The 16,108-nt window shown below is 40.8% G+C and overlaps 1 protein-coding gene across 13 annotated transcripts in view; it reads right to left on the bottom strand.

The window, feature by feature from the left end:
• The window catches only part of PEAK1 (pseudopodium enriched atypical kinase 1), a 239,360-nt gene that overhangs the window by 210,860 nt on the left and 12,392 nt on the right, over positions 1-16,108 (bottom strand). For 11 of the 13 annotated variants that reach the window (XM_073303488.1, XM_073303487.1, XM_073303500.1 and 8 more), the window contains exon 2: positions 8,166-8,198. The exons of the other annotated variants lie outside the window; for them this stretch is intronic. The gene's annotated coding sequence lies outside the window, so the exon portion shown is untranslated. The remainder of the gene's footprint in view (positions 1-8,165; positions 8,199-16,108) is intronic. 13 annotated transcript variants of the gene reach the window in all.

Genomic DNA, 16,108 nt, shown 5'->3' with positions numbered 1-16,108 from the left:
TACTTCTGGGAGCCACGCAGAGGCACTGCGGCCAGGGAGCCTGCCCTAGCCCTGCTGTGCCGCCGACCAGACTTTTAACAGCCCAGTCAGGGATGCTGACCGGAGCCACCAGGGTCCCTTTTCAACCTGGCATTCCGGTGAAAAACCAGACACCTGGCAACCCTATTTAACACCCTTATCATAAACATCAACAATTATTCCAAATGTCTAAAAAAATATTTTAAAATTATAATTGCATTACACTGCCTAACACAAATTATAATGAAGAAGATATAATATAAAGGAGCAATACAGAGCACAATCCATGACATGTTTTTTTCAGCATATTAAAGGTGCAAAACTAAGACCCCAATCCTGCAAAAATATATTGACATAATTTTAATCATGGAAGTTATGTCTGATTTTGATGGGATTTCTCACATGCTTAAGGTTAAGCACATTTGCAAGTCTTTACCTGATTGGAGGCTATGCTGGTCCTGTATCATTTAAGTTCCAATAAGTCTGTCATTAAGGGGAAAAATCAGGGGGGCATGTTTCAAGCTAGGAAGATATTTAACACTATTCTGTATTTTTCCACTCTTAAAAAACACTTAGACTAAAATGTTGCTTTACATGTTAGTCTTAATTTGTTTTCCAGCGCTCATTTGAAGAGTTAATATTGCTGAAAGAATTAGAAGCTGTGAGGTAAAATAATCATGGAGATGCAACATGCCATAGCCTCTCTAAATGAAGCAGTGGAAAGGAGTTTTCCGCAAAGAGAGGTCTGCACAGGTCCTTTCTTACATGGTGAGAACAAATGAGAAGAAATCCTATCATACACTGCCCACCTTAACATGCAGTCTTTTTGACATTAGTTGATGGCTGTATTGCCAACCCCCGAAGTTCAAAAATCATGAGGCAGATTCTCCCCTTCCCACTCTCGCCCACCAAAATAATGAGATATTTTAAATAGTGCTTTTGGGGCCAGAGATTAAACCACATTTTTAGACTATCTTTTGACTTTTGAAGTCCCCCTGCCCACTCCTAATGTGTCTGAGATAATAAGGGTATACAACAGAGTAACATGATTTTGGCCCCTGCTACAAGAGCTCCACTGAAGGATTCAAATGAGACATGGCCCCATTGTGCCAGGCACTTTGTAGACACATAGGTACAAGACAGTCCCTGCTTACAACATAGTAGAAAGTATGGTGATGAGTTTGTGGTATGGGAATTAGAAATAAGAAACCAAATTTATCTCAAATAGAGTATACCAAACATCTATTAGATGGAAACAACTTTTAAATCACTGTTGAGCTGGGCAGGATTCAAACCGGTGACATACAAGTGAAAGGCTCCATAGCTCATTAGCAATGCCCGGAAGCATCCAGTTGCAAAGGTGCTACAGTAACACTTGTTTGGAACTGAAGCTTCCTTTCTGGAAAGATATGTTCATTAAATCAAGTTCTAACATTTTTGAAGCTGATATTGAAAGGGTTTTCCACACTCTGGATTTACAGGAAAAGTCTCCAACACACTGCTCTCGAGAGCTGGACACTGAGGGCTTGTCTACACAGTGGGATAATGTGCGCTGGGGGGGGGATTTCTAAAGCTCAACAACATGTTGCCCATTAACCGGTCAGTGTAGACCCTGCAGGTGTGCACTTAAGGTCCCCTAGTGCACTTAAACTTAGTATCGCTTCAAACAGCATTACTTTAAAGCGCACCAGGGAAGTTTTATTGAGCACCAGCAGGGTCTACATGGACTAATACATGTACAACACATTAGTGTACTTTAGAAATCACACCACTGTAGTGCACATTACTGCACTGTGTAGACGAGCCACAAATCTGCCACATCCCTATTATTAAAATGAACAATTCTCATCAAATACAAATATTTAAGAGGCATCAGTAAGAGAAATATTAGCACAATGTGATGGTTTGGACCTCTTGGGAAGTCACCTGATGTGCTGAGTTACCACTGAGTTTACCTGTTCTGCCAGCATGGGCCCCCTTTTACCTGTCTTGCTGAGCTGGGCTTTTAAAACCTCCTCCAACACACACCCACAAGCAGGGCCACACCCAGCTGCAGATCAGCTTTAGGAAGACTCAGCTTAAGGGACTTGCTCCAGCATTCAGATGTCCACCTCCACCTGAGTACAGACCCAAAGGTATATTATATTCGCCTCTTCCCTCAACGTGGAAGAGGGTATGCACAATTTCTCGCCCCCCTCATGTTAGAAATCACATAAACTGGGTTATATGATAAACCAGAAATGAATTTATTAACTCTAAGAGGTGTATTTTAAGTAGTTAAGGTGGTAGCAGACAGAACAAGGCAGATTACTAAGAAAATAAAACAGAGCACGCAAACTAAGCTTAATACACTAAAGAAACCGGTTACATGCAAGTTTTTACCCTAAACGTGGTTCTAATAATCTTCTTCACAGGCCAGACGCCCTTCCAGCTTGGACCCAGTTCTTTCCCACTATTCAGTCTTAGTTGTTTCCAGCAGTCATCTTGGGTTGGGTAGCAGGGGAGAACTGACCACCTCGGATTACCTCCCTTAAATAGAATTTGCATAAGGCAGGAGTCCTTTGTTTCCTAGTTTGACAACCCCCTCTCCCCACTTCTTTTACAGTGGAAAGTTACAAGTCGTCCCACGTAATGTTTTAGTATCATGTGACAAGGCCACCTGACTCTGTAGGGCCCTTGAAGCCATTCTTCACAAGCTGACCCACAGGTTCACAGGAAGACTAAGCTCTTTTACAGTCCAGTATCCTTGTTGATGAGCCATCTGCCCTGTCTGGCTTTTCCACTGCTGTACCTGAAGTTTTGGCAGCGAGCATCACCCAAAGTAGCATAGTTGAAATACAGATACATAGTCAATATTCGTAATTTCAGAAATAGAAGTGATACATGCATACAAATAGGATAATCGCATTCAGTAAATCATAACCTTTCCAATGATCTCACGAGTCATCTTGCATAAAGTATATCTCAGTTATGTCATATTCATATCATAAGCATATTTTCATAAAGAATATGGAATGACATCACATACAACATTCAAATTCATTTCCACATATAATGTTTTACAACATAAAATAATTCCAATGATTACTCCAAAGTCTTTGCTGACTCACAAAATCCAGGAAGCATGACTTCAGTGGTTAGACAGCTACAAAGGGTGATTGAAGAGGACCTGATGAAGATAGCTTGGCGTGAAACAATGGTAGGAAAGAAATTCTGAGGAAAGCCAAGGAAGCAAAGGGTGGATTGCATCAAAGATGATTGTAAGCAGGTGGACCTTAGTGCTCCCCCAGACAGACAAAGATGGGTGGATGCTTGCATGATGACCTGACCTCAGATGATGGGATAAGGGGAAGAAGATTACTCCAGGGTCCTTACACTAACATTTATGCATGTATTTTTTCAACCCCATATGGGTTCATCAGGCAGAGTTTGAACCCACAACTTTCAGACCCACAACTTTCAGACCCACAGCACCGACCTCTTATACTTCCATTATAGGAGTAAGTAGTGGTGGGAAAACATACTGTAATTCTCTGCGTAGACCTGCTCATACACGGGGAGACAACACGCACTTTGCCACTGGGTTACACAAGTACTGGTGAGACAGCAATAGCTGGGCATCATGATTCATGGGTTCTGTTCCTGGTTCTGGGAGCAGATCGTGGTCTTAGAGGTTGTAGGCAGCACAGCCAAATGTAACAATGTTTCTGTTTAGGGCATATGGGGGCCTGAACCTAGCACCTGAAGATGTAAAAACATAAGCCTTTACCACTTGAACTAATGAACCAAATCACTTAGCATGGAAGTAGCAGCAGAGAAAAAAAACCTCTATAATGTGGCCTAATTGCTCAAGGATAAGACAAAGAACCACACTTGTTAGGGTGGGTTACACAGGTACCTAATTTAATGTACTCTTTCCAAAAGACAGTGTTGCAAAGCGGATAGGACTGTAATCAGAGATCTTAGGTCCCATTCCCAGCTTTGCCTGAAGTGACCTTATGCAAGCTCTCAGTTATTTTATCTGGGAAAGTGGTGAATGATAGTTACTCCCTCCTTCTCCCAAGGTATCAGACCTTGGCTCATAATACAAGTTGTGAGAGACAAAGAGCTGGGACTAGAACTCATGGTAACTGAACTTGCATCTTCCACTAGGCTAGGTATCTATTTAATGCACCTATATTGGCATTATTACAGTAGAATCTCAGTTTTTAATGTATTTATTCTCCCAACACCCCTGTGACATAAGGAAGTACTATTAACCACATTTTACAGATGGGAAACAAAGGCACAAGGGAGACTAAGTGACTTGCCCAAAATCGCTCAGGAAGTCTGTGGCAGATTAAATTCACTCTTCCAAGTGCCAGGCTACAGTCCTAAGTACTGGCTCATCCGCCTTTTCAGGGTATTGTATGCGGGAGTCTGTCTGTTTTGCTCCCAAAAATCATATGAAGACTGCAGATTTTCATATTATAATGACACTGCCTGCAGCAGTGGCCTATTATAATAGATTTGTGAAAGTCAGACCAACAGACACTAGACAGGATAACAAAAAAAGAAGCCCAAACTGTTAGTCTCCAAAGCACTGAATTGACCATGGAAGCAGGAGTCTCATCCCTAGCATTTGTCCCTCCAGGTAATTTTTATCATTACAGCAGTACCTGGAAGCCCCATCTTACATTGGGGCCTTATTCTGGTAGACACTGTAAGTGCACATTGTAAGAGACAATCCTTGCCCTGAAGATTTTACAGTCTAAACAGACCATAGGCAAACAGTGGGAGAAAATAATATTTTACCCCGTTTTGCAGGGGTTTTGAATTGAAGCACAAAGAAATTAAATGACTTGTTTAAGGTCACACCAGAAGTCTGTGGCAGAAAACGAATCGAACCCAGTCCCCATTACCTTAATCACAAGTTATTCTTCTTCTCTCAGGTCAGGTTTGAAGCATACTGGCAAGACACTGTGGGGGACTTTCTCTACCATTTCATGAGCCATATTGCTCTATAGATAAAGATGGTTTCATTCTACTATACAGACAACAAGAATTAACCACAGATTTCAGCCCAGAACTTTAACACTAACATTTATTAAAAGAAAAACTTATTAACAGCAGCCTCCAACAGACTATTGCAGTAAGATATACATGCAAGACTACAATACTTGAACTCAAGTACATTTTTCTTTTGAATGCACATGAAGGCAATTGCATTAGTAGAAGAGCCCATGTAATAAAAGTCTCCCCTTACAATCAATGGTTAAAACAGATTCTATTTTCTCCCGATTAACACAAATGTAGATTTTGAGAAAGATGGAACACTTGTTGATCTTTGGGTCTGAGAATGACCATCAAGGTTTAAAAAATGTTCTGACATATTTAGTCATTCTACACCTATTTCAATATCAACAAAAGATACTGAAACCTCAGAGCCCCACTTCAACTATAGAATTAAAAATTACAGGTTACCTTTCACAAATATGAAAATGTGCTGCATTTTAAAAATGAATAAAACATTATTTTCTATAAAGAACAAACATGTATCCAAGTTATTTTGGAAATCCTCTCCTATCTGAATTAACAGAAGGGTGCACACCAAAAATGCATTCTCCAGAGTAATTTATTAACCATCAATGAAACTTCAACACTCTTCATCATTATGCAGACACTGATCCCAACAAATTTAATCCAATACATAAGAAATACTGTAAAGAATATTTGCAATAGTGATTAGAAGTACAGACAAAATAATTGAAGTTCTAAGAATCAACAGAAGTCGTACAGTCTTGGTCTAAAATATCCAGTAAGCCAGAGGCAATCTTTCACTCACAACCCATGAGACTTTCAGCACATGGACCAAAAGGGAAACAAGCTCTTTTGAAGCCTATGCCTCCTACTCCTCTCTCCCCCACATCCCAAAAAGGCCTTACAGCCAAAATCCTGTTTTTAGCTTTACTTATAACACTGGCAGAGGCAGATTTACAGTGAAACACAGGGGTGCCCTGGCATGGGGCCCTCCAACAACAGGAGGCCCCAGGGCCAGGCAGCTCTGGGGGCAGCTCCTGGGGTTCCGCACTCACTGGCAGCCAAGGTCCCCCCTCCCCCTGAGCGTGCTCTGTTCCCGCCCCTCCCTCTCCCTCCCAGTGCTTCCCTCACCGCCAAACAGCTGTTTGCCCACACTCAGGTCGCTTCAGGAGGAGCAACATGCTCGAGGGAGGAGGCAGAGAAGAGGCAGCAGCGGGGCTTTGGGAAAGGGGGTGGAATCTGGGCAGGGCAGAGTAAAGGCGGGGCCCCCGCACTCCCCCTACACATACCCCTGCAGCTCCCTTCTGTGAGCCGCTCAGGGCAGGGGGCTGGGAGCATCCCCATGACCCCAGCCCACATCCCCAGTCTCCCCTGACTCCTGCACCCCCCCCACATCCCCACTCCCACCCTGAGCATCAAACGGGAGTCCTGCACACGCACACCACATTCCTACCTGCACCCCTCGCACGAAATGGGAGCTTCCCCAGGTAAGCGCTCCACACCCCAACCCTGAGACCCCTCCTGCATCCTAACTCCTGGCCAGACCCTGCACTCCAATCCCCAGCACCCCAATACCCAGCCTGCTCCTGCACTCCCAGCCCTGACTCCTCTACCCCCCTCACACACCCCAGCCCTGACTCCTGCCCCCCTTCACACCCCCTAGCCCCCTGCCCACCCTGACTCCTGCACACACACCCCACATCCCCACCTGCACCCCTTGCACTAAACGGGAGCTGCCCCCAAGTAAGCGCTCCACACTCCAATCCCCTCCCCCAGCTCTGAGTCCCCTCCCGCACCCTAACTGCTGGCCAGACCCTGCACTCCAACCCCCAGTCTGCTCCTGAACCCTAACTTCCTCCCAGACCCTGCACCCCCAGCCCTGAGCCCCCCCACCCCAGCCTAAGTCCTGGCCAGACCCTATACCCCAATGGTTTTTTACATTTTTTTTTAAAGCACTCTTATCCAAAGCACTTTACAATAGTTAGGTTTCAGAGGAACAGCCGTGTTAGTCTGTATTCGCAAAAAGAAAAGGAGTACTTGTGGCACCTTAGAGACTAACCAATTTATTTGAGCATGAGCTTTCGTGAGCTACAGCTCACTTCATCAGATAAATTGGTTAGTCTCTAAGGTGCCACAAGTACTCCTTTTCTTTTTACAATAGTTAGCTAACTCTACAAACAATATTTGGAAAGATCACTAAGTGGTCTGCTGAGACCCTCAACGATTTTCAAGTGGTCTGTGGAAAAATAAGTTAGACTACAAAAACAATCAAGGTACCTCACTTTATTTTCATTTACTTCCTATTACTTATGATGAAGGAGGATGAAGAAGAAAAAAAGAATGAGAACAGGGGCGGGGGGAGAGAACGTTCTTTTTTTTTTGGCCCCAAGGAGGGGCCCCAAAATGAAGCTAAGCACAGGGCCCACTAACTCTAAATCCGCCGCTGAACAGTGGATATTTCAACCATCTTATTTTATACGTTAGCCTCTGTCTCCCAGGTCAAGGATACCATGAACTGTGATTCAATAGCAATAAATTAGACAAAAAACACCTAATCAGAGCAAAAACACAATTAGTATGCATGTTGATGAAAATGCGAAGAAAATTATTGAAAATAATTTTTATTTTTTTGTGCCACTTCATTTATTCATGAATTTTTAAGCTTTTGGTACAGTAACTTCCAAATAACTATTTAGAAATCTGAAACTACTAGGAACAAAACAGTCTTTTCTTCTCAGAACAGCAGATATTTAGAAAGTATCTTACACGAACTCTGGGAAATACAGTTCTTCAAAATTCAGAAGTATAGAAGTAGACAGCAAAACATCCCAAGTTTCACAGGACATCGATGAAAGAAATATTCCCATATGCTTAAAGCTATTAAAAGCATAAAGATTATGTAATGAACAGCACAAAGCCTGGGAGAATTATTCCTTCTAAAAAAATATGCAAAAAAAAAAAAAAATTCCAACATGCCTTAATTGGGCAGACAAGACAGGACTTCCCCTATTTTCACATTGTATACCGTTTTTCCAAAATATGTGTTTATCACAGATCCCTGTATCAACAATTAAATTTGTCCTTTAGGGATGGAATAAGCTGCACAGTAGCATTTTTAAGATAATTACCTTTCTAATGAGAAGCTTTCCTTCTTTTCTCCCCTGAAAAGAGAACAAAAACTTGTATTTCAGTACATTTTCCTTTACTCAGACTAAATTTATAGCATTTCAGACAACACACTTGCATTAAACTTCAAGCAAAGAGGCACACCACTTTCTGTCTTTGTCTTTGAATATTTCCTTGCTTTTGACAGGCAGAGTCATTTTCACCCAAGGATCTGAAACTGAAATATCACTGGTTTCAGAGTACTATCACTGCTACCTACAACCACCAGTCACTATGTGCTCATTACCAGCCTAGGGAAGGTTCCTTATGTAATTGCGATTGTCTGCTCGTTTTTTTCAGCTCAAATTAACCAGTTTGACTTCCCCACCCACTCCCACCCCATGGTTTGACAATTTTCCATTCTGAACTTGACCAGAAAGCCACCACCCACAATAAAATAATAATGTAAGTGAAGAAACTGTTTAAAGAGAAAGAGATACAGATTGATGGCTTGGTCATAAATACCCTAGGAACCAATAATTCCCAGACTGACTGGTGCTAATTGCAGGTGCTGTACCTTGTTTGTACTTTTAACAGCAAGTCAGAAAGAATTTCAGAACTCCTTAAAAATATTGTTAAAGTGGGGCAGATATTTCGCAGTCCATCTCCAAAAGCCATGTAGGCCTCTATATATGTATATATACTGGACCTCATGCTGTTATACCAATAAATTAAAAAACAGCAGGATCTTATTAAAGGGAAAAAGGCAAAATACCACATTTATTGTGAATACAGAAAGAATCACAGTAAGCAGTTAGTTATAGCTATGACATTCCATTCAATCTCCTATTTATTCATACATTCATTCATACATATACACAAGCACACACACACACACAGGTTCTGCAAGGTTATTATCATAGGTTTCAGAGTAACAGCCGTGTTAGTCTGTATTCGCAAAAAGAAAAGGAGTACTTGTGGCACCTTAGAGACTAACAATTGGAAGGTGCTGGCTACAAATACCCAAAGCCAGCTGAAAATAGTGAAAGAGGCACTTCAGGAATACAAAAAGAGTGAAAAAGTTCACTCTGCAGATGCTGGAGGGATGCAGGTAAAGGGAGAGAAGGTCCTATGTACGGCACCCCCAGGCATAATTACAAAGAGAAAAGAGTAAAAAAAAGTTAACTCTGCAGAGGCTGGAGGGAATTAAGCAGCTAAACTTTGTGAAAATGTTAAAAAGGAAAAGTGTTAGAGAAAGAGGATTCTTGGTTTCTTTGCAACCATTCTGAAGGAAAAATGGGACCTTTTCCAAAGGAATGTCTGTAAATTAGCCAGGCAAAAATAAACTATGATTAAAATAATTTGACTGGACAATTTAGTCAAATTTGCTAAAAGAACATAACGGGGTTCTATTGGAACTTAGCTGCCTCAAATGTATAAAGGGAATGTAAGATGTAAAAAAAAAAAAAAACAGAGCAGTGTGGACCCTGTTAAGGAAAAGAAAATGTGTATGTATCTATGTGTGTGTGTAAATATGTAAAGTTCTAAGGACCAATTGGTTTTGTTTTTGTTTTAAATAATGCCACTAAAAATCCATTTGACTCTTTAATTCAAAGTTGCAAAACTGACAGACCTTTTTGCGAGACACAGGTAATGAGTGTTGTTTGGCTTTGGGATTTGGCATTTAACCCTTAAAAGGTAACTCAATGCTTTACAAAATTTAAAATGTTTTTAAGTTTTAAAATGTTTGACAGCAGGGCAGTCAAAATCAGGAGAAAAAAAATTCTGGATTCTTTCTGTTTGTTTGATTTTTGTTTGCTTGTTTTTGTAACAAAATAACAGATGAGAGTTGTAGTAAAAAAAAAATTAAAAAAAGACAGTGCCCCTCTGAAGCAACAGCAGGGGTGAGGTGCACAAAACAAAAAGAAGCAATGTTAGAAACACTGAGTCTTAAAATGGCTCTGAGTAATCAGACTGTCACTTTGATAAAGGTACATGAAAACTCTGTAAGCAAAAAAAAAGAAATAGTTACACCTTATGTAAAAATTGACATGGATAATGTTATAGAAGTTAAACTATGGAAGGAATGCGCATTTGCCCCAGAACATGTGCAGGGTATATTGTAGAAGGGGCAAAAGAAATGCAAACATACCATGCGTACTTAATTAAAATGCTATTAGGGCTCCAAAGGGAGCCACAATAGGTTGGGTTTTCTTTTTCAGATTGCTGTGTGTTTTGGAAGCAGAAGTTAAAAGTAATCAAAACTCTGGTGAAAGCTGATTATGTCCCTTTTAAGATAGAGTCTCTGAGCTGCTGATGGCTTTAAATCCAAAAGCAGGAAGCGTCTGTGAAAATGCAAATTACCTAAATGATAAAGGAAGGAAAGAACTAGCAGCACAAGGAGCTGCAGATAAAGGACATACCTGGTCAGCAAACAAATTGTCTAAATAAAAGGCATGGTATAACAAGATAATTTTAATAATTTTAATGATAATAAGTACCCCTGTAACAACGTATAGTGTGTATGATTTTTGGAAAAACCCTTTAAGGTTGTATGGTGATGATGCTTTTCAGCTATTACCTGTAAATAAACTTAAAGCTTAACACAGCAGGAAAAACATTATAAACTTGGTCTGCTGTATAAGAAGGGAAACTGAGGTACCTCACCTCAGGGATTTAATGACTAAACAGTGGGATAATTTCCCCATAACCCTTAAAAGATAGAAGCCATTGAAACCTGGCCTGCCTATAGAACAAAAACAGGAAAATGTGGGGGCAATTCCTCCATTTTGCCTGCAATCAGCAAGGGTATTTGTAAAAGAAATATTTTAAGCAATAATCTGCCACCCCAAAAGGGGTAGAAACATGTTCTTTTTGTCTTTCAGAAAATCAGGAAAAGCTGATGCCAGCTGAAGAGCAACCCAATACCATGAATCTACTGTCACAATAGAAATTGTGTTTTATGTTCTATGTTTTGTTTTGTGTTGTTGTAAGCACTGTTGTGTGTTTTTAAAAAAGAAATACTGAAGACCTGCAGGTACTTAAAAATAAATTAAGCTCTCTGTCCCAGCTACAGGACAGCCTCATACAAAAACAAGTACATGCCAATGTAGAGTTGGTCCAAATTGGTCTGGGTAACCTAAAAGGCCGATGGAATCTTTGGTAATGGCTTAATACTACCACATGGCTTATCCATAAGAAAAAAAAATTTAGAAATAGGAAACTACACAGCCATAGCTATGGGATGCACTGAAATGCAGATACTTGCACTAGCTACTTTGGAACACAAAATGTTCTGGGTCATACTGGGAAATATTAAGGGTTTGATGCATTTGTTAAAACAAAGAAAGAGATCATTGTTTGATACTTATCAATATGAATGGATGCAATACATTTCCAGTATTGTAAAACCAGACTCGTTAATGGGAGACATTGTCAAAATTGCACACCAACAGTCCCTGGAGGCAAAGGTATTGAAGGTTAACCCACTCCCCATATTACACATGGGATCCTTCTGGCTACCCTGGACCTCAAGCCACTGGGCTGGGGAGGGAGGGAAGCTATTGGACACTAGAGGTTTTACCGAATGGACTCCTCAAAAGTGGGTGTGCCTGTTGCCACAGAACCTTGTAGTAAAGATACATCACTAGGATCATGTATGTGGCATGAATTGGAAACACAAACTCAAATTGCCTCACAGTACCTTCTCTTGAATAGGCTACATAGAAAGTGACACTGACGATTATAAATCTTAGTGTCAAAAGGGGGATTATCATAGAATCATAGAATATCAGGGTTGGAAGGGACCCCAGAAGGTCATCTAGTCCAACCCCCTGCTCAAAGCAGGACCAATTCCCAGTTAAATCATCCCAGCCAGGGCTTTGTCAAGCCTGACCTTAAAAACCTCTAAGGAAGGAGATTCTACCACCTCCCTAGGTAACGCATTCCAGTGTTTCACCACCCTCTTAGTGAAAAAGTTTTTCCTAATATCCAATCTAAACCTCCCCCACTGCAACTTGAGACCATTACTCCTCGTTCTGTCATCTGCTACCATTGAGAACAGTCTAGAGCCATCCTCTTTGGAACCCCCTTTCAGGTAGTTGAAAGCAGCTATCAAATCCCCCCTCATTCTTCTCTTCTGCAGGCTAAACAATCCCAGCTCCCTCAGCCTCTCCTCATAACTCATGTGTTCCAGTCCCCTAATCATTTTTGTTGCCCTTCGCTGGACTCTCTCCAATTTATCCACATCCTTCTTGAAGTGTGGGGCCCAAAACTGGACACAGTACTCCAGATGAGGCCTCACCAATGTCGAATAGAGGGGAACGATCACGTCCCTCGATCTGCTCGCTATGCCCCTACTTATACATCCCAAAATGCCATTGGCCTTCTTGGCAACAAGGGCACACTGCTGACTCATATCCAGCTTCTCGTCCACTGTCACCCCTAGGTCCTTTTCTGCAGAACTGCTGCCGAGCCATTCGGTCCCTAGTCTGTAGCTGTGCATTGGGTTCTTCCGTCCTAAGTGCAGGACCCTGCACTTATCCTTATTGAACCTCATCAGATTCCTTTTGGCCCAATCTTCCAATTGGTCTAGGTCCTTCTGTATCCTATCCCTCCCCTCCAGCGTATCTACCACTCCTCCCAGTTTAGTATCATCCGCAAATTTGCTGAGAGTGCAATCCACACCATCCTCCAGATCATTTATGAAGATATTGAATAAAACCGGCCCCAGGACCGACCCTTGGGGCACTCCACTTGATACCGGCTGCCAACTAGACATGGAGCCATTGATCACTACCCGTTGAGCCCGACAATTTAGCCAGCTTTCTACCCACCTTATAGTGCATTCATCCAGCCCATACTTCCTTAACTTGCTGACAAGAATACTATGGGAGACCGTGTCAAAAGCTTTGCTAAAGTCAAGAAACAATACATCCACTGCTTTCCCTTCATCCACAGAACCAGTAATCTCATCATAAAAGGCGATTAGATTAGTCAGGCATGACCTTCCCTTGGTGAATCCATGCTGGCTGTTCCTGATCACTTTCCTCTCATGCAAGTGCTTCAGGATTGATTCTTTGAGGACCTGCTCCATGATTTTTCCAGGGACTGAGGTGAGGCTGACTGGCCTGTAGTTCCCAGGATCTTCCTTCTTCCCTTTTTTAAAGATTGGCACTACATTAGCCTTTTTCCAGTCATCCGGGACTTCCCCGGTTCGCCACGAGTTTTCAAAGATAATGGCCAGTGGCTCTGCAATCACAGCCGCCAATTCCTTCAGCACTATTATGTTGGATCATATTAAAGAAGTTCTGTATTAAAATCACAAATGAGTTTGATTCCCCATAGTTTAAATTCCAGGGTATTACTAATTAAGAGGTCTCTTGGTTTTTGGTACTGTTTCTCTCCCTCTATGTGTGAAACTTGCAAGCTGCTAATTGCGTTAGTACATTCTAAGACAGAGTCTGTTCTCAAAGCAATTCACACAGAGAGAGACTCAAAGCAATACTCTGTAACAACAGAAACAGCACCCAGAGACTCCCTGCCCTTTTGTTGTATTAACAATTGTGATTAAAATAGAGATAGAGGATGTATGTGGATGGATGCTTAGTGTGGATAATAACTGAATGATCAGGGAGGTGCCAGCCTAAGAATCCAGTGTCCATCGGCTGAAGAAGGTGTCAAGTGGAAATAACCAGAGGACCCCCCCCACCCCCCCGGGGGGCAGACTGGAATCCACCTAACAGCCTCAAGAATGGGAGAACCAAAGAACAAGATAACATCTAGCAGCACGGAGCCGTCAGGAATGTGCTATCTGCTGACTGATTCAGCAACAGCATGATGAAGCAATTCCCATAGACTGGCATAGGAAGAAATTCCTATAAAAACAGACTCTATAAAGTGAGAACTTTGGGGTCTGATTCTGCAAACCAACTTCCAGAAGCATCAGATGAGCATCTGACAAGGCCCTGCTCCCTCCTCATGTCCAGGCCACCTGGCCAGTGGCTTGGCATGAGCAACTCTAAGGCTGGTAACTATGATAACAACCTTGCAGAACCTGTGTGTGTGTCTATGTGTGTGTATGAAAGAATGTGTGAATAAATATGAGATTGAATGGAATGTTATAGCTACAACTAACTGCTTACTACGATTCTTTCTGTATTCACAATAAATGTGGTATTTTGCCTTTTTCCCTTTAATAAGATCCTGCTGGTTTTTAATTTACTGGTATAACAATGCGGAATCACGACTCCTTAAAGGAATATTATACTTCCTGGGATGATGAAGATGAGGGGAACAAAGTGTCATGGGGAGATAAATCAAGTAGTTTAAACTGAAGTGCACTGATTTTAGATACCGAAGTAACTTTAGAAATCCCTAAAAATAGACAGATACATAGTCAATTAGAAATTAAGTGAAGGTAGATTTCTGGTGGTCAATAAAAAGAAGAAAAGAGAAAACGTGGATGACAATTGAAGATGTTCCCATCACACCTTTTTTTTTTTTAAGATAACCATTAAAAATGGATATTTGAGGAGACTGACATTTGATTGCAATGACTGATTCAAATGATTTGAAATCAATTTAACTCATGTATATTAGTTACTTTTGAAAAAGAACAGATCCTTCTACTCTTGAAGTTGCCTTTGATGTGATGCTGCTGTAACTCTAATGCCCACCATTCTATAAGTGCACTAAAAATGGAACACTATCATGACTTTTGGGAGAGTGCAGCACTCTGTTGCTTATCTCCTGACACTTATTTTTGATCATTTCACTTGCACAATAAATCTTTCATACATGACTCAGCCATTTGTGTCTACACTGTCACTGCAATTATAAAAGCCAGCACTTATTTTCAATAGATTTTTTCCTTCTCTTTTTGTCCTAACAATTTGATCCAAATTAAAAAAAAAAAGAGCAAAACAACTGTGATAACCAGTGCAATTAAAAAAAATTAGAAAGTATTACATGTATATCACTATGTCAATGGCTGTTTGCTGAATTGATAACCCTCTTCCTAAAAAATGCCTGGCATTGAAGATAAAGCACAAATTCTTGTGATGAAATAATGTTCTTCTATATTCCACCGATTTTTATTTTGTTTAGATGTTCACAATTTCATCATATACAATTCCATATCGAGACATTTAGATGTCAGCTTTGTACATAGCTAGGTTATGTTGTGCAATAAGTTGGCAATTGCAGGAACGCTCAACATTAGAAACAATAAAAGGCAATGAAATTTTAAAAAGCTTATGTGAAACCTCTGCCTTTCTCTCATTTTTAAATTATGCTGCTTTTTTGGGTAAGCACCATTTGTTTTTCATCTTTATATTGTGATTTGACATTTGAATGATATTATATTTATGCATCTCCTTGAGTGCTTTGGCACTAGGGGAGGAATGCTTTATAACATTATTATTTAGTATTTTTCATTATCTCCTCTTTATAGGAACATACATATTTGTAGACCATACAGAGCATTCAGATTGTGTTGGTTATCCATTTCAACATGTTTCAACACAATATTGTTCCTTAATCTGCAAATTTAGCTTCAAAAGATCTCAGTGTTGGCTGTTATCTCTATCATTCAGCAATGACTCTGTTGATTTACACTCATAAATATAATATAAAACATAAGCAGTAAAGTCCACCTGCAAAGGACAGAGAAGGGGAAAGACTGCAATGTTTTCACCATCACACAATGAAAAGCTTGTTAAGTGCTTGTAAAATAAACAACAGGGTCGATACTGGGTAATTTGATTTTTAAAATGCACCACTTCTTGCTGTTTACACTATTAATCAACTAAGAGTTGCAACATAGCATTTAAAGACTGTATTCACTAAATACCATACAAATGCACAAGGGTAACACCAATGAGAAAAGCAACTGATTCAGCTATTCCTATTGAAAGTGATTGCGCAAACAACAGAAATGATCAGATACTTCTCACATTCCAACAAG

The sequence above is a fragment of the Lepidochelys kempii genome, chromosome 10 (genome assembly GCF_965140265.1).
Source record: "Lepidochelys kempii isolate rLepKem1 chromosome 10, rLepKem1.hap2, whole genome shotgun sequence".
Taxonomy (NCBI): domain Eukaryota; kingdom Metazoa; phylum Chordata; order Testudines; family Cheloniidae; genus Lepidochelys; species Lepidochelys kempii.
This window is presented reverse-complemented; position numbering and strand designations above follow the sequence as displayed.